The 25341-nt window shown below is 31.7% G+C and overlaps 1 protein-coding gene across 1 annotated transcript in view; it reads right to left on the bottom strand.

Annotated features, from left to right (window-relative positions):
* The window catches only part of SEMA3A (semaphorin 3A), a 423701-nt gene that overhangs the window by 350252 nt on the left and 48108 nt on the right, over positions 1-25341 (bottom strand). The window contains exon 2 of the mRNA XM_058425206.1: positions 3150-3235. The gene's annotated coding sequence lies outside the window, so the exon portion shown is untranslated. The remainder of the gene's footprint in view (positions 1-3149; positions 3236-25341) is intronic.

Genomic DNA, 25341 nt, shown 5'->3' with positions numbered 1-25341 from the left:
ATGAAGGTGTTTAAAAACCAGAAACATGGGCAGAAATGCTTTAATTTACAAAATAGATGTATTTCTGAAAAATGTGTGAAGTAAACATTCAATTGTATAATATATTGAAGCAGAAAGCTCTGAAATATAGTGGGAGAAGGCACAGAATCAGAAGTCATGTTCTAGTTTCTAATACGGGCTCTGCTTCATTAGCCTCATTCAAGTCACTTATTCTCTCTGAACCTGTTTCCTCATCCAAAACATATGGGTAATTTTCTATCTGCTCCAAGTACTTCACCAGATTATGAGGATCAATCAATAATACAATTTTTGAAAAGTGTTATGATAATTACTTGCCAAATAAAGAATGCTTTTCAAAAAAAGAAGAAAAATATTTTTCATTTCAAAAAGCTTACAATCTTGAAAAGAAAAATAAGACTTTTACTCAATCATTAAAAAATGTAGAATGCTTTTACAAATAAGATGAATATAGTTTCAAAACTAATCAAAGAAAACCTACTCCAAAATTCAATTTATAAAATATTTCAAAATATTTAGATAAGGTAAACAAATAAAATTAAGTACTGCTGGCACTAATGTATCAATGAGAAAATGAAATAAGGTAGAATAATTTTCTCAAAGTCAAATAGTGATACAGCTTGGAATTCCAGTACTATCTGAGTCTATAGTGCAATTTCATATGCGATCATCTCCCTACAAACCAGATCAAACTTATTCAATGATCATATAAAAATAAACACATTTAAACTTAAAATAGCAAATTATATACTACTGTTGATCTTAGCCTTCTAGTTTTTATCTATTTCCTTGTTATCCACATATTTTCAACTTCACTTTTAGCTAATGTGGAATTTTATTTACTTTCTACTTTTTAAATAAAAGCTTGAAATCTTTATTATGAGATTGCTAGTAAGGCATTTGTATATATTTAATCTAGAATTTGTTTAGAATCAAACATATACGGAGCCATGTTGAGGGAATAGTCAACAATGGCAGAGCTATTCTCAGATTTGGGAGAGGAAATAAATGTATCATGGATCCTGCTATGTAGGCATTGCTTAAGCAAATGAGTTATTTACTGACAGAATTAGACAAGAAAAATATATTGTCTATGCTTTTAAATAATTATTTATATCAGCTATTTCAAAACTCATTTGATATGTTAACAATTCTTTTTCAGGTTACTTCCAGTAAAAAAAAAAAAAAAAAAAAAGCAAAAAGAATAGATAAAATGAAGGTCTGATAGCCCCCAATTTGAGATGACCAGATATTTTCCAACAAATTGATATTTATGTATCCTAGCTTATATGTGTGTTACCCAAAACTTAGAATCATAAATTAAGTTCTGCACATAGTTCTATTAGATGCAATATCTGGAAGTAAAATTTCATCAGATTTTAGTCATATTTGCTAAATATTTTATGAATTTTCATTGGTTGACTTCTATCCACTATCCTGTTTCAATTCAATGTGTATATTGTCAATTGCATTCAGTGATTTAAGACTCATCCATATGAGCTCTTGATGTTTTTCTAAATTAATTTTTAAGAACTGGCTTGATTCCAAATAAACATTAAAAGACAATGGTGGTAATGACAGCGACACCAGCTCTATATATAACTTTGGCCTTTATAAATTTGAAACAGATTTTAATTAGTACCCAGGAAATTCATCTCATGAATCTTGCCTCCTTTACTGGTGAACTTGGAAGCAATTGTAACTGAAGGAGCAGAGGTTTATTATTTACTGAAAAAGGAAGCAAGTGTTTAGTCTTTGTGTGTATGATGCACTCATGAAAAATAACATCCAGGAAATTAGTATTGTGGAAGTCTGAAAATTATTCTAGCCAAATAATGAATATATACACATACATATTAATTCATATATGTATATATACACATATTAATTTATATATACGTGTGTATATATGTATGTATAAATGTACATGTATGTATTAGAGAAGTGGCACTACAAGTCATTTTTGAGGTTTTTAGTGCTCTACCAATTCTAAAGATATGAGGTATATTTCCTATAAAAGAATCAAATATCCATACCAACTTGATATGAACTCTAACAATTTCAACATACTTCTTAAATCAGTAAATTTTTGCCTTATATGATAAAATATATAGCGTTATATATTTTTTCATAAATTTTTTACTTTTATTGGTACTAATATGAATAACCTAGAGAAAAATGTATTTGTTCACATTAAATGGGTATAATCATCCAGTTAAATCAAAAGGAACCCAATAAAATTATGAATTCTTCAGATTTACTAAAAAAAAATCAAAACAAAATTGACAAATGAATTTTATTCTACTCAAAGTCCATAAGAAAAAAAGAAACATATTTAAAGTCAGTGTTATTTTCTCTTAACAGTCCCATACAATATAGATCTTCAAGAATATGTTTTCCTTTCTTTGTTCATTGTAGCCATTCCTTTCAACAGCAACATATACAACCGTGGTGGAATGGTAAACTTAATGTTGCCAAATTTTCTTCCTACTTTATACAATGAAATGAATCCTGAGAAACCTTTATGGTTGAAAAGCATTAAAATAAGTAATACAGTATGTATACATTCAGATTTCCTGACTGTATTTTACTTTACAGGTGATATTTCAATCTCACATGTGAGGTCAAAATTAAGATGGTGTAACACATTATAAACTGACTTCTCCACCCTGAGTATGGCACTCAGCCTTTGAATGGATTCTGGATGATAGTAACCATATGTGGGCCAAGAAATGTAGAAGTGGCAGGTTAGCCAAAGGATTTTTGTGGATTCAATATGCTCACATTCCAGCTATCTCTGCTCTGTGGCTCATGGGGAACTTCACAAACCCAGTGAAATTCCCAAGTATGGAGTTTTGTTTTGTTTTGTTTTGTTTTTTTTTAAACCAAAATGGTAGCAGTCCACCTCTTGACATTTTGAATGGCAATTCCTACAAACTGATTTTTATTTTAAATGTTGGAGCCCTCTCATCTACCCAAATAATTCTACAGAAGACTATATAAACAAAAAAAGAAAATGCTCTTAATTTTTAAAAATTATCTTATAAATTATATGCCACAGAAGTGCAGTAGTATCTCTAAATTTTCAATAAAACTTAACATGCCAATGTGTATAAGTTTAATTGTCTTACCTTGTTTTAGGAAAAATTCTTAATTCCTGAGATACAACGTGTTCAGTCCAACTTGTTATTGTAAGTACCTGGACACTTTAAATACCCTATAAAAATAAACAAGTTTATTCTTAAAATTTAATATAAATCAAACAATTACCAATCAACTAATATATGTTCCACTTAATTAAAAGTCAGTTTAAATTTCTTCAGACAACCCCTCTATCTTGTGTGGGATAATGTAAAATATGAAGGTAAAGGAATTATGGAAGGCAGGTACTGAATTTGGCAAACATTTTACTCTGGCTTATCCAAACAAATGACAATTTGGAATCACTAATCGGATTTGATGTACTTTGAAAAAATTCATTATTTAGGCTCTGGCTCTATTAAAGAATAACTGATTTATTTGAGAATTAGGTAAAACACTAACATGCTCTATTGATTTGCCCATAATACTATGATGTCATTAACATTTTTCACCACTGATGATGAAAGGCTCACACTGACAACCCAGCTAAGCAGTAATTTCATGGCACTGTTAGTAAGTAACCGGATTTCACTTTAACAAAAGGCTTTCCTTTTTTTCTGGATAAAGGAAATATACCAAATATTTAAAGTAAATAGAAATTTTAAATAACAGAATTTTTCAAACATGAAATTTAAAAGGTGCTTTGGAAAATTTCATTATACTAAAAGAGATGCTTTGTAACATTAATTGTACACATTTCATAGTTGAATAAATAATGTAAATAACTTAGAAAAGAAAATAAAGACAATTCAAAGCTGGGCCAAAGATTTAATATATTTGAAAAAAAAGTAAAATTTGGTGAAAACAAAAAAGTATGCAATGGAGATTCATTAGCTAAGTTATTAAACTTATTAAACATTTTAATCTTATTGAAGTAAAAAAAATTAAAAGATACAGGTTCTAAAGTAGTATTTCTTTCCAATCTTTGTTTTTTTCTTACTGTACTATTTTGAGAACTATAGAATATTTCTATATTACCATATATTTAAAAAATAGAATATATTATCCTATATGCATTTTTTGGCAGACATTTATTGGATCCCTTACTGTGTGGTAGGATTAGATAAAATTTAGTGAATTATTTTAAGAATTTATGCTAGCTGTATAGGTAAGTTATCAGAAAATGGTACCCCAAATGTATATACAAGCATTTAAAACTCAAATGTCAATACCATACCAAACATCCCTTGGATACATGCATCACGAGATGGTGAAATTATTTGAAGCTAGTGATTAGATGGAAAACAAGTTCTTTGTGGGAGAGAAGTCAATCAACTGAGAAACTAGAATTTTTGAAGACTCATCTGGGTGGATATTGGAATTGCCATAATATATGACAAGAATGGAGTTGAAGAGAGGGACAGTGAACTACAGCTAAAATCTTAACAGAAGAGGGGAAGGGGTCAGAGGTTGGTGGAAGCCTTCTCTAAGGGGTAGTAGCAGAGTAGCAGAGAATATCTACTGATGTCTGGAGAACATAGCTAGGAGATTTTAGGGAGGAGAAATGGTACTGATCAGGAAGCGGCACTGAGGAGCAAAGACCATTATCCCAATCCCAATCGCAGTACTTAAGTGGAGTATGAGAGAAATATCACTTTTTTTTTTTTTTTTTTTTTTTAGTTGGAGTTTTACCCTTGTCACCCAGGCTGGAGTGCCATGGCGCCATCTCAGCTCACTGCAACCTCCGCCTCCCGGGTTCAAGCAATTCTCCTGCCTCAGTCTCCCAAGTAGCTGGGATTACAGGCGCCTGCCATCACATCCAGCTAACTTTGTATTTTTAGTATAGACGGGGTTTCACCATGTTGGTCATGCTGGTCTTGAACTCCTGAACTCAGGTGATCGGCCTGCCTCAGCCTTCCAAAGTGCTGGGATTACAGGCGTGAGCTACCACGCCTGGCCAAAATATCCACCTTTTAAAAGCCAGTGTATGATGCAGAGTCATCAGGCTTCATTTGGGGTGATGATAAGGGGGAAATACACAAAAGTGAAAGATAAAAGGGCTTTGTTTTTGAGTTCCAGAGAGGATAGTGAAAGAGTATCCAGAGACAGAAAATTAAAAGATGAGGATTAGAGTCTTAGGGATCAGGAATGACTTGGAAGTTCTGAGTTCCTTCTGGTGACTGACATAAAATGAGAAAATGAACATGATGAGTTAAGTCCTAATTTTTCCTAAGCAGAAAATAGTGATGAGGCTATGAAGGTCAGTGGGAGCAGAGAGATGGTTGTAAGGTCAAGTCAGGAGTATTCAGATTGTTCAGGTGTCCACTTAACTCTTGATGATGGACCTCTCTGACCCAGCAAAGTGTGTGTAAATTCCTCTTGACTTCTACTGATGGACCCTTCTAGGCTAGCAATGGGTCAGCCTTTCTCCCTTGACCCTAACCAGCAGTGGCCTGTAGAACATATACCATTTGTGGGCTTCTTTCTGACATACACAGTGTTATGAAATAATAGGATAGAAGGAATTCTAGTATTCATTTGCTTGGGATGGTCAGGGCAGTCTTCTGTATTGGTAACATTTTATCTGAGACCTGAAGGAAGACTATGCTGATATTTTGATCAAGTGTTTTCTAAATCGACGGAGCAATAAATACAAAGACCCTGAGGCAAGATCATGCATTGACTATTCCAGAAACAGCGATAAAGTCAGCAAGCAATGAGTGAGAGAAGGGTGATGAGAGAAATATGAAGATGTAAAATAAAATATGCTTATAACTATAAACCAAATTTAAATGATAAGAAAATAAACTACAAATATTGGCAAGATCTGTAAAATACAATTCCTATTTTAAAAAAGTGCATTGATCAAAATATTGTAGAAAACATACATAAGCTACATTAAAAATAATTAAAATAGCCTAATTACACAATGGAGGTTTTAACTATTTCAGGTATCTCTATTCCACATTGACTCAATGCAGTCATCACGCTGGTTGAAAATATCACTCTAACACACAGAATATTGTTGAATTCAGTAGTATAAAGATAATTAGAATATACATGTCTGACAAGAAAAAATATACATCTTCTCTAATAATGTAGAGAATCTGCTTGTACAAATGAGTTTTTCACCTATCTTTGGGGAAATTATGTGAGCCAAGCAGGTACCGGCAGATACAAAATAACTGATCCAACTTGACAATTTTTTTTTTCTTTAATTCACACCATATAATTTTTGTTTAAAAAAATCTGTCAAAAGAGGTTCCATTAGTGTCAGGTAAAGATTCCTAACAAGCATACTTTTCACTTGTTCTAAAATGATAGTAAAAAGTAAAACTTAAATGGGAAACTCCTATTACAAATAGATGATAATTCTTTATCTTATCTATTTCTTTTCTTTGATCCTGGTGTTCTCCTGGAAATTCTAAAGGAGTTGTGACTTTGACAAATCTGATGTCTGCTAGTTCTTACAGGGCCGTACTAAGAACAAATAAAACATTATACTTTCTGCTGTACTTGTTTTCATTAAGCCATGATTTACTAGCAGTTATAACTGCAACTTACACTGATCATTTTCTTTTAAAATAACATAGTGAAATTATTGGAAAGATTTAAAGCTGTCATTAATATTGCTAAAAAGTTCATTACAAATTTAAAATATTTCCCTTTTTCTTCTCTCCATCCATCTCGCCTTCCATTTGTCTCTCATGAGAGGGTGGGAAGATGAGATAATTTGGGCAATAGATACAAATAAATTAAAAACAAATCAATTAAGGTTTAATTTCATTTACATGCGGACTTCCAAGTGATTTTTATTAGAATTAGTGGATGTAATATAAATATATTTCTAATGGCTTGAAGTTGTTACACTGAATAGTGAATGCATACTAAAATTATGCTAATTTAAGTAATTTCAAACAATCTTATCTTTAAACATGCAATTTCAATATTTTATTAATAATCTGAAAATACTTATTAAACATACTATATCAGGCAAGGTTTTAGGTGCAAAATTAAATTAGACATACAACCAAAATATAAACTTCTGGCTGGCTGGGACTTGTTTTTTAGTTGCTTCCATATCCTCAGTGAATAGAACAGTGTCCTTCAGGGAGTTGCATTCAAAAGTATCTAACAAATATACACTTTATGTGAATGTCTCTATTAGAATAAATGTATGTATTTGAGTAAATGAAGGAATGTGCTCCCATCTCCTTTCCTGTGTTTTACACAGGGAGTCACACAAATAAGTTAGTACACTGTAATATGTGATGAGTATAATGATGGCCATATATACTGAATGCCTATCAAATGTAGAAGTAATAATCTAAATCAGATTACAGGGTTTTTTGTGCTCCCAAGTCTATGAAGAGAAGATTAAAGATGAATGGTAAAGATTTATAGTACACACTTCAGGGGTTGATGTATACATTAGGCACCATAGAACATTGCTCAGGGAAGGCAAGTACACTTTTCCAGTACCCAGAAAAATATTTAAATTGTGAAAAATGTTTTAGTTTCTATGAAAAAAGATATGCAAATTCAAAACTAAGAAATTTTAACTAAACGTCTATTAATTTACCTCTCAAACTTATCAGTTGCTCAATTGAAATCTTTTCATAGTTAAGATTTTCTCCCTTTGCAAGTATCTCTCAATATGCATAATATTTTTTAAGATTACAGACAATTGTAATGAAGTGAAAACACACGTTTATAAAGTGCTTTCCAATTTTGCAAATAGGAAAACCCATAATGCTTAATATTGGGCAAAGGTAAATTTTCATATATTTAAAATATTATGGGGTGACGCCACCAAAACAAAGAAATGACACCTAGGACATCAGAGGACCTACAATACCTCTGTATCATCTCGTCTTATACTGCCTCTGACACAGGCTGAAAATAAATGTAATTGGTCATGAATGTGTATGGCATCTATCTTTTAAGTAAGCAACCTCTAAACCTAATTTTTTATTGATGGTCTCTAGAGTAGAAACCTGAAACTCAAAATTTCATCATTTTTATTTTTCAGTGAGATCATAAAGAATATACAAATAGAAAATTAATATATGTGTCCTTCATTTAAGATTCTTTAGGAAAATTGCTGCCTTAAATAAAGTTCTTAGTGCCTTTTTCAGCAGACTTTACATCAGCCTGGACAAATTTCTTGGGACAGTTTTGGTTCATGAAAAGGTCATGAAGAAAGGCCCAGTAGTAAAAGATCATTCCTGAAGGCTTTTAAAAAAATTACACTGAAACAATATTTCCCTTAGAAAATAAACGGAAATTCTATAAACTATCATACAACTAAAATAACCTGGAGCTTAAATGTTTGAGTTTATTCATATATTAAGATCTTGTAAACTTTCATACATATGTATTTTATAATATATACACATTATTTACATGTATATATACCTTATGAAACATACAGCATTAAATACAAAATATATATTCACAACATATATGCATATGTACACATTTGTGTGCTTGTACACACACACGTGCACACACACACTCTTTGGAGAATCTTTATTAGTTGATTTGTATATGCTTTGCTGTCATTTTAATTAGGCAACCTTTGAATCTAAATCACCCAAGTGCCCAAGTGTTCAGTACGACTAACGTTTCTGGAGTCCCTATTTCACTCAGAAGATATTTTGATGTTGTTTTATATATATATATATATGTATATATATATATACACACACACACACATATGTATGTACACACACATATATGTTACATATTATATGTAATATATATTATACATGTGTATGTAGATGTGTATGTATATTATATATGTGTATATATATGTATAATATATAATATAATTGTTTACATTAAGCCATGATTTACTAGCAGTTAGAACTGCAACTTACATTGGTCATTATTTTCTTTTAAAATAACATAGTGAAATTATTGGAAAGACTTAAATCTGTCATTAATATTGCTAGAAAAGTTCATTCCAAATTTAAAATATTTCCCTCTCTTTCTCTTCTCTCCATCCATCTCGCCTTCCATTTTTCTCTCATGAGAAGGTGGGAAGATATATATGTATATACATATATATACCCGTATATATATATACACGTATATATGTATATACATATACACGTATATGTGTATATTTATATATATGTATATACATATACATGTATATATGTGTATATATATACGTGTGTGTGTGTGTGTGTGTGTGTGTGTATATATATATATATATATATAAAACTATACGTGACTCCTGATAAGAGAGTCTTTCTTGGCTACAGTTATGAACCTTGGTACAATCACTATTTTGGAAACTTCCTAATGTTTGCACTGTCTCCTGTTCTAAAATTATTTGCAGTATGGTTTTATTATTCTTCTCTTGGCAATATTATGTATAAAATATTTCTCTTTAATCACACTATCCACTTGACTCTAATTACTTCATGCATTGGTATTTGTCATTACTTTTTGAGAATATCAGCTTGATGATTATAAATGCTTATTTTTTTCTGAAGTTCTGTTGTCATCCTAAGCCACAGAATCCAGTTTTGAAAGTAAAACAGCTAAAATCATAGGAAGAGTAAAATTATGCTTCTATAAGCCCTCTCACGTAAGCTATTTGTTTTGTAATTCTGTGAAAATAAAAATATTGACTCATAGATCTTTGGGAATAAATCAAGTTGATTACTTAGTTTCCTCCTCTGTGGTCTTAATCATTTTAACAATAGGCTTTCATTCTTTACATTATCTGATAGGAAACTGGTATTTTTTTCTTCTTCAGTTGGATGGCACCATATACAGTTTTACACTTAAGGTAATAGATAAAACTGTGCTCGTTGAATGAATTTCTGATAGCAAGGTCTTGAAGTGTATGCCCAAATGTGACTTATGATGAGTGAAATGGGATTTTCATTTTACAAATATAATACTCAACATTTTTACCCTTCCTATGTGTGTATGATAGCTTCTCAAGTTCATTCTAAAATTGGTCTATATCCTAGACATTTTAATAGTCTGATATCTATAAAATCCTCTCAGAATTCAGTCAGTGAGTCTATCTAGTTTTGCAATTAGATAAAGAGATAAAATTTTAATTAAGGCAGAGATTGTCATAAGCAATGATTTAGTTCTTTGGTAATATCAGAGACATAAACATTACAAACAGACATCTGTGCAATAGGATTAGACTTGCCACACCACTGATTTTATACTTAGTCATATGACTTATGTAGTGTAATGGGACATGACTGCAAGTAACCTGTGCCACATCTGAGCAGAAGCTTTAAGATCCAGCTCATTGTTCTGCTCTTGCTCTTTTCTTTCTGCCATAAGACTAGTATGTCTCAGACTGGGGTTGGTTCTTTATTTTAGAATGATGGTGCAGAGCCAAAGCTGTCCATGATAGACATATAATGTGTGCAATATATAAACTTTGTTGTAATAAGCTATATAGATAGATGTTGAGATCATTTGTTACCATAGTCCGACTTATTCTAGACTCACTGAACTATGCAATAGAAAGTGCACAGATGCAAAAGGTGTATAGAAGATAGCATATCAGAGACAATAGTCACTTTTGTTCAATCAAGCAATGCTTGTTTTAGACAAGATTGATTTTATACTGTGTCTGCCTTAGTACAGCAAGAATTTGAGGAAATTGCCAGCTAAGACTTGATTAGAAAGTCATTTTTTTCAAGTAAAAGCTGGTTTTCTTTAAATATAAATGGGAGGAAAACAATGAAAAACTAATGAGGAAAGTAATTTGATTTGTTTTAATCTCATAATAAATCCAACATAGTACTATAAAATCATGAAGAATAAATAACAAATTAACTGAAAATATTATCTGGAGAAGCTTTTGTTTTGCTACGAATGATTTTCTACTCACTGTTCTAGCTGGTGGAATGAGATCAACAAGTCAATCATTTCCAGAAGGGTAATTAACCTTACCAGTATCAAATTCCAAAAGATTAAACATTGTATCAAGTAGAAATTTAAAGATTATAAATGTAATCAGTAAATTTGTCAGATCACTGAACAGGTATAATATGAAATAGCAGACGATTAGGCTGGAGAGGACATGAAATATTCTCCTCCAGATTTTTTTAACTTGAAAATCTTAGTTTCATTAATGACATTACAACTGCAGGCACAAACCCCATGAAGGAAAGACCACAACACATAAGAGTCTACACATTTTGTATTTCTCCTTGGATGACCGACACAATAACAATACACAGGATTTTGAGCTCTATTTTAAAAATAGCAGGTATGATTATTAAGTCATATAATCATTGCATAGAAACAAATAAAAAATCATCTAGATGGTCTCTGGTTAAAAACAGACTTCAAATAGTTTATCTCTTCCTAAACTAATTATTTAAGAAATCTTTGATGACTTAAATCTTTCTCAGATTTCATCCTTTCTTAAAAAAAAAGATGAAACTGACAAATGCAATAAACTACATATTCTTGTTCTAAATAATTAAATTTAGCAAATGTTTCAGTAGATATATGGTTAAGAATTTCTGGGGCGGGGCAGCAAAAAAATTCTTCATAAAATTTTATACAAAAACTTATTTCAACTACATTCAAATAGATTACTATGATAACTATGTTTTATATTAAGATGTTTTGATGCTATTTAATTTTAACTACAAATTCACTCAATAATCTGATTATTAATCTAAATATATGCATTGGATACAATTGTAGGGCTTACTCTTTTTCACATTTTATGATTTTAGGTATTTTTTGTATTACTAATACATATTTTTTGTTTTTAAAATTTTGTCTTTCTTCCTCTAATTTTCTTTTCTTTTCTCTTTTGTTATTTAGAAAAAGAATGGGAGCAGTGGTGCACATCTGTAGTCCCAGCTACTCACGAAGTTGAGGCAGGAGGATTTCTGGTGCCCGGAAGTTCACTTGAAGGCCAGCCTGCACAATATAGGAAGACTCCATTTCAAAAAAAAAAAAAAAGGCTCCCTGTTTTCAAACTAAACTTCATTTATCGTCTTTTTTCATTTTAATTTGAGAGAAGTTAACTGTGATAAAATTGCTCAAATTAGAAAGACCACTGGTTAATTTATTATGTATAATTTTTAACTTGCATCATAACTATTGTAACCAAATTAAATCCAAAGTAAGCATCAATATAAAGAGTTACTTGGAAATAAATTAGTTAATATTTTCAAGTAATGATACTTTAAAATCCTTAAAATGAAAAAAAGGAGTTATTTCACAATGCACAGAATGAATGTACATAAAGTAAAAATTCACTTACAAACATACAAAAAACTCCTTAGTTTTTGGATCATACATAGTATATTACCACCCTATGAAGTCCACCATTAACAAGATAAAAGAGGTGCTCTAAGTCTATATGTTAAAATTATGCTTGGAAGCATTAAGAGAGTAGATAGAGGTAAAAAGAGAAAGAGAGAGAGATTTACCATTTAGGAGTTCCTGTGAATCTTCTCTTCTGTTACTTGATGATATTTTTATAAAGTGGATTTTTTTATCTTCCGTAATCACATTCTATTACTTTATTTTAAAGCTATAATCCAGAAGCAGACTTTTTTTTTTCCAAAACTGTTAGTGGTCAAAGAAAATAAAGGACAAGGAGAGGTTGCGGAGTGCCCACAATCAAGCCGATTAAACTGCAGGATCTGTGGTTTGTCAAAAACCTTTTTGCTGCCTCACATTTTCTAAAAATGGAAAAGGTGAAGCTTTCACAAGTAGCAGGCTCCAAATAAACCAGTATGCCCAGCACAAAGCTTGTGATAACAGCAAAAACTTTTTTTTTTTCACACTTTAGGAAATTCTACTATTAACTGGTACCCATCATCATAATAGGGCACTTCTCCATATTAATGTGAGATTCAGCTTATGGACCCTAAACACTCTTTCTATCCCTCAGGCTACATTTGTCCCAAAGAAGCATAGTCACAATGTAGCCTTGAGGGACTTTTATACAAAACTTACAGGAGTATACAGATTCTTTCCTTCGAAGGGAAAAATACAAAACAAAACTGGGTCACTAATGGTGATTGTTAGTACAGTAAAACTAAGAATACTCCTTTACTTTTTTTCCTTCATTTTATTTTCTGTTTCACTCTCTGATTTTCTAGAGATAGAAGTACTGTGTGTAGAGAATAAAATATGGAGTATATGATAGTCACACACGATGCTATGTATCAGTGACAGCATACTCTATCAAAATTCATTTATGTCTGTCCGTCACCCTATCTAGGTGTTGAAGTAATAGTCTAAGGCTTTTTATATGTGTGTGGAATAGAGCTTTATCATAAGATAGCTTTCTTCTTTTTATATTTTAACTTATATTTTTACAAAATCTTTCCTTACCTAAATATCACTATTTCTCAGCTTAAAATATTAAAAACAAATATAACATGATTTTATTGATATTACTCTTCATTTTTCCAGGTGTCTGCTTTTCCTATTCTAAAATTTGTGGTATATTTCACATTCACCATACTTGACTATTCCTTGTCTCAACATATTTCATCAGCTATTGTGGTTGCTGAGTTGCCAATAAATTATTTAACTGAAATAACTGTTCTCTGGTGGACAGCATTTCTTAGGAAAAACTCCATGAAAATGAAACCACTTTAGGAAGTCTTGAAAATGCAAAACAGTATTAAAAGTATCTGATTTCTAGGTAATCTTTGGAAAAAATATGATTTCAGGTATATTTGTTTCTTAAAATTCAATTTATCTAGAGACAATTTGTGTATCGTTATGCCATAAAAATAGCATGAATAATAAAATAAGCAAAAGAAACAAAAAAAGAGAGTTGTCCATAAAATGTTTTTAGGTCATATCTAGGCCTCCATTTTTTATCCATTAAAATGAATAAACAATAACAAATTCTTAGGCATTTAGTACAATATTGTTCTTTTTTAACATTTAACATAAAAGAAAAACATGCACTTAAAAATAAAAATATACATTTTTATATTTAGTACCATGATTGCTTTAGCTATTACATGTTAATACCAAATTGATAATCACCAACTAACTGTTAATAATGATGATTTGTGATGACAATTTTGAAACACAGTTTAAATAAGGAAACCATTAAACGTTCTGTATTTACAACTTGTGTGAATATATGATTTCTTGGTTTTATACTCTAGATTGATAGAATAGAGCTGATGGATCAGTGGGCATAAAAAGCCTTTCCTGTACACTTACATTGCTCAATTATATTTTTCAACAGCCACTCTTATCTTGTGACTTGGGTGATAATATGCAATCCCATCATACCCAGATTATACATTTAGTTATGGTCTTGGGAATGCATTGCTCAATGTATTTATGTGAATGGCTATCACAAATGATATAAACTCACCAGATAATGCAAATAAACAAGGCTAATGAAACAGTAACCTTAATTTCAAGGGACTTATTGTCTCCTAATATCTACATAGATGTTGATTAGTTTAGCAATTTGTCATGCATCAGTCACCAAGGCGCAGAGGTAAGAATAACAGCAGCTACTATTACTGGACATTTATTATAATTCAAGGACTGTTCAAAGCACCTAATACCTATTGGTTATTTTAATACTTACAACATTTCGGTGAGTTTGTTATTTTAAATTCACTGTACAGGCAAGAAAATGGAGGGAGAGAAAGCTCAATGAATTTGGATAACCAGTGACAATATTAGAAAATTATTTGACCTGATTGAAAAGATTCAGATCTTAATTAAGAGGTTCTGTGGCCTTTGCATCAATGTTGTGATCAGCAATATTTAGAGGGAAAAGGAAAGCTGGAAGAGTCAATAGACCAGAGTGCTCAGCTCACTGATGCTAGGCTCCAAGAAAGGGCAATTTTTGTAAAAAATACAAATGCATTTTTGTTGAGTAAGTCTGGTGCACCAAACAGGAAGGGGGCAGGGGGTAAGGAGGTAGATTATATCAAGGATTTACTTCAGTGGCATAGTAATTTCCTTAACTTCATCAGCAAAAGTTACTAAGGATCCCAAGGCTTATTACCCAGGAGATTCACAGACCACCAAGAATTCCACACAAAATTCACTTGCTAGATGAACTTGCATTGGAAATTTTCTTAAATAACATTTAACTAAAGATTGGCATTTCCTTCATTTATAAAAATAGATAACAAACCACAGTGGTATTAGCAAGATCTGTGACATTATCACCAAAATATATTGCAGATATTTTCATATCACAATATACTTCTTTTGTAAATCTTAAAATCTCATTTATACTCATCACTTTTTAAAAGTTGTGTTATTAACAGGTCTTTAGATCCTCTTATTTAATGATTTAAATGAAAAGCACATGTATTACTAAATCACAAATTTGTATTTTTCAATATTTTTATAATTTTCACAATATAATGGATTTTCCTTGTTAACACTATATATTTTATATTATGCATTTAAAAATCACCATTCTAAGAAGTGTTTCAGAGAATTCACCACACTGCCAAAGACAGGAAAATAAATGATTTCTTGTTGCTAAACCCAAAGTAGGAGTCCAACTGATAGCAAGGACTTCAGTTGAATCACTTCTCTGTTATCATATCTGACACTGTCACACTTCTGTTTCTTATTTTCTGGGCCCACACTATGATTATGATAATGGAAGCACTGATACCCTTGACCACACATCAAGATAATTTGGTAATAAATGTAATATGTTTAGTCTTAATAATACCTTACAGGGTATATATATTACAATCTCCTTCCTTCCATAAGAAAATAATTTTTTGTCTCTGGGTATTATAGTTTATTACCTTTTTGGTCCATCTTAAATTAATCATCTATGTATAGCCTTTTTGCTTACTCTATTAGGATGTAGTTAAAATAATATGTTTCTTCCAGTACAATGAAAAAGTTAAGTTTCAGCAGGAATTCCTCCGAAGAATTTCTAAAAGTTTATTTAAAAAAATCTAAGTAGTTGTTTCCTATGCTAGCCTAATCATATATTTTATATTGCTAGCATCAACTAATAATATTATTGAATGCATGTAGCTGGAAATGTAAAATTATTTATAAAAAGTAAAAGTGAAATACAATTTCATTTGCAAAAATAAGAAAACAGTTTAAGGTATCTTTGTTAGGTCATTTTGTTCATAGAAGGGAAGTTTGTAATGTACTTGAGAAATAAATTAAGTATGATTTCTTTTTCTGCACATGGGTTTATTTCACAGTAAAAATATAAACTATGTATAATTGTTGAACTGCGATTATTATACAATGTGGAGTCTCATGATGTAGTGAGAGAGTAGATTTGAAATCACATGAAATTTCTCCAGATTACTTGCTGTGTTATACTAGTGCAGGTTGTCTAATCTCTCTGTGCCTTCCTTCTTTCTTTAGTAAAATGAGTATAATTGTGATTTTCATGCAGAATGATCATGGAGATGAAATGATAAGGTATATAAAAATGTTTGACTCACTGGTGTGTTAAATATATAGTGGCCATCAATATTGGCGAATTACTTCATAGTAGTCCAATATGTATTTAGCTGAATTTTATTCTTCGTTGTTGACTTTAGGAAAGAGTTCTTATAGGATAATCACAAGTTTGATCACAATCACAGTTTTCTAAATTTTAGTTTACCTCAAAAAAATCAAGTGATTTGGACATAATGTACGGAGGAGAACACATAGTTTGTAAAACTAAATCCAGTTGATAATTCTAATCCCATGTCATAATCATTAGTTCTCTATTTTGGTTAACTCTATCATTACAGATTTAACTCAACAAATATTTATTCATGAAAATTGCTCTTTATTGTATGTTTTTCCAAGTTACGTTTACATGATTTGTGAAACAAAATGAACTATAATTATCACTAAAATTAAAATGTTAGGATACTACTTTATGAAAGTGCAATAGAGACCAAATATAACACAATCTCTCTCCACAGTAAAATCAGCAATAAGCATAAGAAAGTGAAATACACATGATCTAAGACCAGACTGCCTGGGTTGATATAATTGCTCTGCAACTAACCAGTTATGTGACCTTAGTTTAATTGTATGTAAAATGATACTAATACATAGCAATACTATGTACTAGTCTATTCTCATATTGCTATGAAGAAATACCAGTGGCTCACGCCTGTCATCACAGCACTTTGGGAGGCCAAAGCAGGCAGATCACAAGGTCAGGAGATTGAGACCATCCTGGCTAACACAGTGAAACCCTGTCTTTACTAAAAATACAAAAAATTAGCCAGGCTTCGTGGCACATGCCCCTAGTCTCAGCTACTCGGTAGGCTGAGGCAGGTGAATCGTGTGAACCCAGGAGGGGGAGGCTGCAGTGAGCCGAGCAGTGCCACTGCACCCCAGCCTGGCCAACAGAGCGAGACTACGGGAAAAAAAAAAAAAAAAAGAAGAAGAAGGAAATATCTGAGACTGCTGAGACTGCATAATTTATAAAGAAAAGAGGTTTAATTGATTCACAGACTCACAGTACTGCATGGCTGGGGAGGACTCGGAAAATTTATCATGGTGGAAATCACCTCGTCACAGGGTGGCAGGATGGAGAATGAATGCAAGTAGGGGAAATGTCAAACACTTATAAAACCATCAGATCTCATGAGAACTCACTCACCATCATGAGAACAGCATGGGGGAAACTCCCCCCATGATTCCATTACCTCCCACCAGGTTCTGCTCTTGACATATGGAGATTATGAGGGTTACAATTCAAAGTGAGATTTGGGTGGGGACACAGAGCCAAACCATATCATACTACTTACTCCATAGTGTTGTGAGAATTAAATGAATTAATACTTGTAGAACAAATGTCTGTCACAAGCATCTCACAATAAAATACACTTATTTTCTCACTGTTATCATCATTCATATTTTAATTATGGATATGGCTTGGCTATGTCCCCAACCAAATCTCATCCTGAATTGTAATAATCCCCATGTGTCAAGGGCAGGGCCAGGTGGAGATAATTGAATCATGGGGGCAGTTTCTCCTATGCTGTTCTCTGGTAGTAGTGAATAAGTTTCACAAGATCTGATGGGTTTATAATTGGGAGTTCCCTGCACAAGCTCTCTCTCTTGCCTCCTGCCATATAAGATGTCCCTTTGCTCTTCCTTCATCTTCTGCCATGATTGTGAGGCCTCCCCGGCCATGTGGAACTGCAAGTCATTTAAACTTCCTTCCTTTATAAATTATAAGTCTCAGGTGTGTCTTCATTAGCAGTGTGAGAACAGACTAATACAATTATTTTAAAGAAAATGTAACTTCTTAGAAAGATACAAAAATATTATTTGAGGATTTAAAAAATGTGAAATCACATCAGTCATGTTTAAAGTCCATACAGGCTTCCTGAAGGACTTTGCATTTGAGAAGAGGGGCTTTCATTTCTAATACTGAGGGAGAATAGCATGGCAGGTATGTGTGTATTCAGTGGAGCCACACTGCCTATATTGGAAACTTGATTCTACCACTGCATTCACTGGACAAAATTTAGCAAACAACCACAACTGTGGCCTTCACTTTTTAACCTGTAAATTGAGGAAAATAATAGTATACCCCTTGTCAGTTTATAATGAAGATTAAATCACTATTTAAATGAACATGATCAAATACTATGATTAAATGCATAATAAATGCTCCATAAGTATTAACAACAATGCTTTCTTTAACATTCTCTGAAGATTAGCTACCAATAGATTGACTTTAATTAAACTAATTGTGGATTTTGTTCTATAGTGTAATATTTATGTCAATCAAAAGTATCAATACTCAAGAGTACTTGATTTCCTCTTCAAAAGATGCAATTCACTGTGGTAGGGTTGCTAAAGTTTGCTAATATTCGTGTTAGCAAAGCTCTTAATCTACATGTTTTTTGTCACTAATCACTACATAATCAAGTGTGCCACATATGACAGACAGACCACCTTCAGCTAAAGCAGAACGTAAGAACAATTCCTTTCTTATAAAGAAAACACTTCTTTGATGAAGAGAAATCATGTCATTTCCTGAGTGGAAGTTCACAAGGGGGTACTTGCGATGTAGAAAGAGTGAAAAACGAGTAAATTTTGAGTGGAAACATAGGAAAAACCCTGAAGAAATAGTATAAAATTAAAAAAAAAATGCTTCCATGCTAAATATGACCCCTTCTTACAATGAACTATAGTTCTTTAAAAATGGAAAGCTTATTCTCTGATTATATTCTGTCATAAATCATATGGACAGATGTGCGCCTTAGTCATGCATCATGGTTGATTACCATCATTCAAGGTTTATGCAACACAGGCTAAGAATTTTATTTTTTAATTTAGAATTTAATTTTCTGATATTATGACAGAAAGTAATATACCATGATTTTTTCTTCATTGTAGTACATCTGCACAATAGAAATATTTACATCAAACATCTTTCTTTGTGACTTTAAAATCATATATAAATCTGTTTATTCTCTTCTAGAGAGTAGCATATTTTAGTTTTTAAATGTGGTTTACAATAAAGTGTTTGAAAGTTTGTAATTATGTATTACCTTTCCTAGCTGTTAAAATAAATGGTAAATCAACACAATGTCAAAACGTGTAAATAAATAAAATTATCTGATGAACTAGTGTTTATCAGTGTGATGGCAGAGCCAATTTAAATTTTTGGCACAAAGTCAAGGATTTTCAAAAATTACAGTGTGTGTGAAGACCTTTCAAATATTGTTGAGCTACAGCAGCCTGACTTAGGTGGGTGGAATAAATCCATAGGATGGTTTCCTTCAAAAGCAAACTCTATAGGATCAGAGTAATCTATTGGAGCTTCATTCAAATCTCGTTCATTAGTGCAAGTCAGAACCATTACACAGAGAAGATTAACATAAGATTACTCAATATTTCTATTAGATAGAGTCCAGATTTGACATTGGTCATGGATATAAAGTTAATGCTGAATTGGCTTCGGAATTCCAACTCATAGTTATCTGCCAGCTCCAATGAATGAACAAAAACAAGATTGTCATAAAGCAAAAAGAAAAGAACATATGGCTGAAACAAAACAAATGCTGTTTTTGCTGATAGATAGCAAAATGGTAATTATATATACATTGGCAATCATATTTTATTAAATTAGAATTCCAGATAACAAAATATGTAATTTTTTAACTTTAACAAGAAAATTCAAAATAATTTCTGAATTTATTTTTCAAGGAGACTTCAATTTATTATGAAGCACATGGTCTTAAAAATCATTTTCTATTCTTGTGAAAAATACATACCAAAATATGCTTAGCTGAATAGACTACAATATATAGGTGAAAATGGAAAAAACGACCGGACTAGAGTATAATAATTAATCTTAAAAATAACTTCATTCTTTCAACATTCAACAAATACTTATTGATTGACAAAATGTGTAAGGCATGTGTGGCATTGTAGAAAACACTATAATTCGGTAGATGCAATCCACTGCATCCCTCAAAGACCTTACATTCAAAAGGAAAGACAAAAAGATACTTTATAAAATATGAAGCATGAAAACAAGTGGTATATCTAACAGAATAAATGCTATATATACCATAACTTATGTTTGTCTTTTCAAATAATAGACCTACAGACCTGTCACAATGGAGAATGTATCTATCTATCTATCTATCTATCTATCTATCTATCTATCTATTTTTAAATAATTATTTAATTGGGTCAAGTATGGAGCAGAGTTCTGAACTCTGAAGTTAAGGCAATGGATACATGAAGTTTCTGCTCCTATAAAACTAACATTCAAGTGAGAAGAAATAATCAACAAATCAATCAAACAATCAAATTATGATTTTAAAAAATACTACCGAAGTGAGGCAAAAAAGAGAAAGATGAGAGGTGCTGTTTTAGATCAGAAGGTCAGGGAGAACTTCTCTGGAAAGGTCACATTTGCACAAAGATCTGAATAAAGACAGAAAATTTGCCACAGGATATCTGAATCTGAGACAGAAGAGACTCAAAGTATACAGGGGGAAGTATTCTAGGAGTAGCAAGGAAGGTCATGTGGCTGCAGTGTTCCAAGCTAGGGGACAGGTGGCAGAGGAGATCAGCGATATATGAGGGAGTATAACCACCAAGAGTCTTGTAGACCATCAAGGAATAGGCAGGCCATGAGGAACCTTGTATTTGCAAGGTTTTGAGCAGAGGAGTGATAGGATTTGCCCCATTTTATTTTATTTTAGATAATAAAATATTTAATTATCCGGTAAAGATTGAATATATTCAAGGAATACAATGATGTTATTCAATATACATATACACTATTTAATGATTATCACAAATTAACACATCTATCACCACTCATGCTGTAATTTAAATCACCAGAACTTGTTCATCTTGTAAGAGAACATTTGTATCCTCTGGCCAACATCTCCCCATTTCCCCACCCCCAACACTAGTATCCACTGTTCTGCTCTCAGCTTCTATGAGTTTACCTTTTCAGATTCCACATGTAACTGAGATTATACAGTATTTGTCTTTCTCTGTCAGGCTTATTTCACTTATCATAATGTCTTTCAGGTTCATCCATGTTATAAAAATTGGCAAGATGATCTTCTTCTTTCTGGCTAAATAATATCTTTCTGTGATCTGGCATACTTCAAAAGAACCACTCTGGCAACATGGTGGAGTATGGACTATAGAGCTACCTGTGCAAGCATGGAGATAATTTAGAGAGCTTTTACAATAGTTTAGAGGAAAGATGCATGTTGGTTGCTTACGCAAGGGCATTCATAGTGATAATCATTAAGTAAGTATTTCTGATCAAATTCTAAATTGATTAATTCTATAGTATAAGGAGACAAATATAAACCAAAGTTAAGTGTTCTATGAAGCATAAACAATAAATATTTTCTTGAATTATTTGCTTTTGACTGATTTGGGTTTTTGGACATATAACTAAAACCTATGAGTAAATCACAGTTTCACTGTGGAGTTACAGAAAAGATACAGAGTGATTAATTTTATTTTGTAAAATTTCCTTGTAAAAAATTGAATTTATAAGTGATATGTATTTAATAAATATTTTATGCATATTTATTTGATGATTATTTTTATTTAGTTTTGTGAAAATTTATGTGGCATAACAATTTATTCTTGTGTTGAAAATAGTCTAGAAGGCTGTTACAGGCACAATATCATAGACCTGTTTTTAAAATGATAGTTTGTCTGACAAAAACAAACAATAGGGAAAAGTCTCCCTATTCAATAATGGTGCTGGGATAGCTGACTAGCCATATGCAGTAGACTGAAGCTGGACCTCTTCCTTACATCATATACAAAAATTAACTCGAGATGGAATAAAGACTTAAATGTAAACTGCAAAACTATAAAAATCCTGGAAGACAACCTAGGCAATATCATCATGAACATAGGCATAAGCAAAGATTTCATGGCAAAGAAACCAAAAGCAATCACAACAAAAGCAAAAATTGACAAATGGGATCTAATTAAACTTAAGAGCTTCTGCACAGCAAAAGAAACTAATAAACAACCTACAAAATACTTGCAAACTATGCACCTAACAAAAGTCTAATATCCAGCATATATAAGGAACTTAAATTTATAGGAGAAAATAATAGGTTATCTGAAATATGCAAAACCTTTTGATGAGTTTATCGCTACTCTTAATAGATTCACAATATTTTCAGAGAGGTGAACATTTTCATATGAGAGAATTCCAAAAGATCTTTCAAAATAAAATACATAAAATAACTTAATTCTAGGCTATTAGGTATGTTCAATGACAGTCAGAAAGCAGGTAGTCAGTTTTCATTGGAATAATCAGGGGGCACTTCATGTAGTCATGATGGGGGAAAGGGTGAAAAAAATGCTAGGAAGGAAAGGAGAAAGAGAGAAAGGGAGGTAGTGGGAGAAAGAAAAGCAGGTAGGCAAAGGTAGTGGGAAATAATGAACCATTGATATATGCCAAGAATTATACTAGGATTTTTTCACATATAGCAAGGTACTATCAAAGAGTATGTGTAATTTCTAACAGAGAATGCATGAAAGCATGAAAAATTATTCTTGATTTTTATAAGATCTCAGGATATTGTATGAGATCTTTAAAAAAATCTATAAAATTATGAATTGCACATTTTAACCATCTTTTTTTACAGAATGTTTAATTTTTTAAAGTAGCATTATTTTAAACTAGCTCCAATTTTATAACTTTCACCACTGCCAGCTAATGCAAGTAATGTGGCATTTCATCAGAGATTTCAAGCATAAAAGCATGCGAATGATGCAAGCTTCAATATAGAAAAGCAGCTATGGAACATGGTCTCTTTGATAAATGGATAATCATAAGGCTGTTTTCCTTTTTGCTAGATTTTTTAGCCAGAGTTAAAATGTAAACTAGGATTAATGGCAACAATGTAATGTAATATTTGCATATATTTTCCACACAATTAATCAAACAGAAAGATAATTTATAGTAATTCTAACTTATTGGGATAATGGTTAGATTATGATTTTGAGTTTATGAATTAAATCTTTGTAAGTGCTTCCATTTAACTTTTAATAACCAATTTTGTTGGGTTGCATATAATTTCTCTTGTACAAATAAATGTGTTTGTAAATTATTTTTTAAAAGCCAGTGTAATCTTTAGGAATACTACTCAGAAAAACCAAAATGAATGAGGACTGGAAATAAGAGAAGTCAGTTATTATTTATGGCAGACCTATTTGGGAAAAATCATTTAAGCGTTCTCATCTTTACATTTCATAATACTCATTTGCATTACCACAATACCGTTTGATAAACATATGTAAACATGAATGACCTCTTTAACACCAGGTCCTAGAGAAAGTTCTGACATAACATAAATGTTCAGTTCTTGAAAGAAAGAAACAGTCAAAGAAAATGAAAGAGCAGGAAATAGAGGGGAAGAGAGACAAAATAGACAGTAATTTTTAGAATAAGAAGCTTCTTATATGAGAAAAATATCTTTGAAAAATGCAATGTTGCTTGTAATGCATAAAATATGTGAAGGTTTCTCTTTTGATGAGATAGACTCTTATGTACGTTGAATCAGTTGATTATAACTGATCTATTTCAACAACCTATGGTAAATTTATACAGAATGAAAATATCTTTTATTGTATTGACTTTTATTCATTTTGACTAATTTCCTTCCTTTGTTCATTCAACAAATATTTTCTAAGGATCTGGGGCCTCTACAAGATACTACTAGAAACACAGTTGTGAATGAAATGCAGTCTCAGCAGAAAAGGAATTCAAATTCCCACAGAAGGGTAAGGCATACAAATACATGATGGAAAGAAATGCAAAAATTTAACTGAATCACACACAGAGTTATACAAAGTCTCTGGGAAATAATTTCAACTTCCTCTCACATGTAATTTCCTAATGGAGGTCATTTTCAGCCTGGAACTTTTTATTCATTTATTTATTTTTGTTATACTTTAAGTTCTAGGATACATGTGCAGAACGTGCAGGTTTGTTACATAGGTGTACATGTGCCATGGTGGTTTGCTGCACCCATCAACCCGTCATCTACATTAAAACCTGGAACTTTTAAGAAAAAAAAACCCGACAGCATCAAGCAAATAGGGATGTCGTGAAGGGGGTAAGAGAAATCAATGACATTTTGGCAGAGGTAACATTATGTATAAAGGCATGAAGGCAGTAAAACATTGAGTGTTCAAGACATTACATGTAATTTTCTGCTTCAAACCAGACATTATAATGAAACAAGTAGATAAAAGATGAGTTTTGAGATGTTGTCATGCAGCCATGTCCAACCCTTTGAATGTGAGAACCTTTTTGCTTAAATGTGGTGGTGGATATCACCACATTATGCCTGCTCATTTATTTTATTTTATTTTATATTTTATATTATTTTGTTTTATGTTTTTCAGCTCATCAGCTATTGTTAGTGTTAATGTATTTTATGTGTGGTCTAAGACAATTCTTCTTCCAATGTGGCCCACAGAAGCCAAAAGACTGGACATGTGTGGTCATGGCAAAAGATTTGAGGAAGATTGGAATCAAAGAAGAAACATGTTCATATCAAAATTTTAGGAAGGACACTCTCCCAGAGACCTAGAAGAAAGACTGAACAATTAGATCATGTGACTATTATAATATCCAAGTGAACAACAATGAGATTCTAAAATAAGATGGAGGCCGTAGTTTTGTTTACCATTATATTTTCTAATTGAAAACTAAAATAAACATTTAGTACAAAATAAGAGGGAACACAGTGTATAATTTCAAAA

The sequence above is a fragment of the Hylobates moloch genome, unplaced genomic scaffold (genome assembly GCF_009828535.3).
Source record: "Hylobates moloch isolate HMO894 unplaced genomic scaffold, HMol_V3 SCAFFOLD_1, whole genome shotgun sequence".
NCBI classification, from domain to species: Eukaryota; Metazoa; Chordata; class Mammalia; order Primates; family Hylobatidae; genus Hylobates; species Hylobates moloch.
This window is presented reverse-complemented; position numbering and strand designations above follow the sequence as displayed.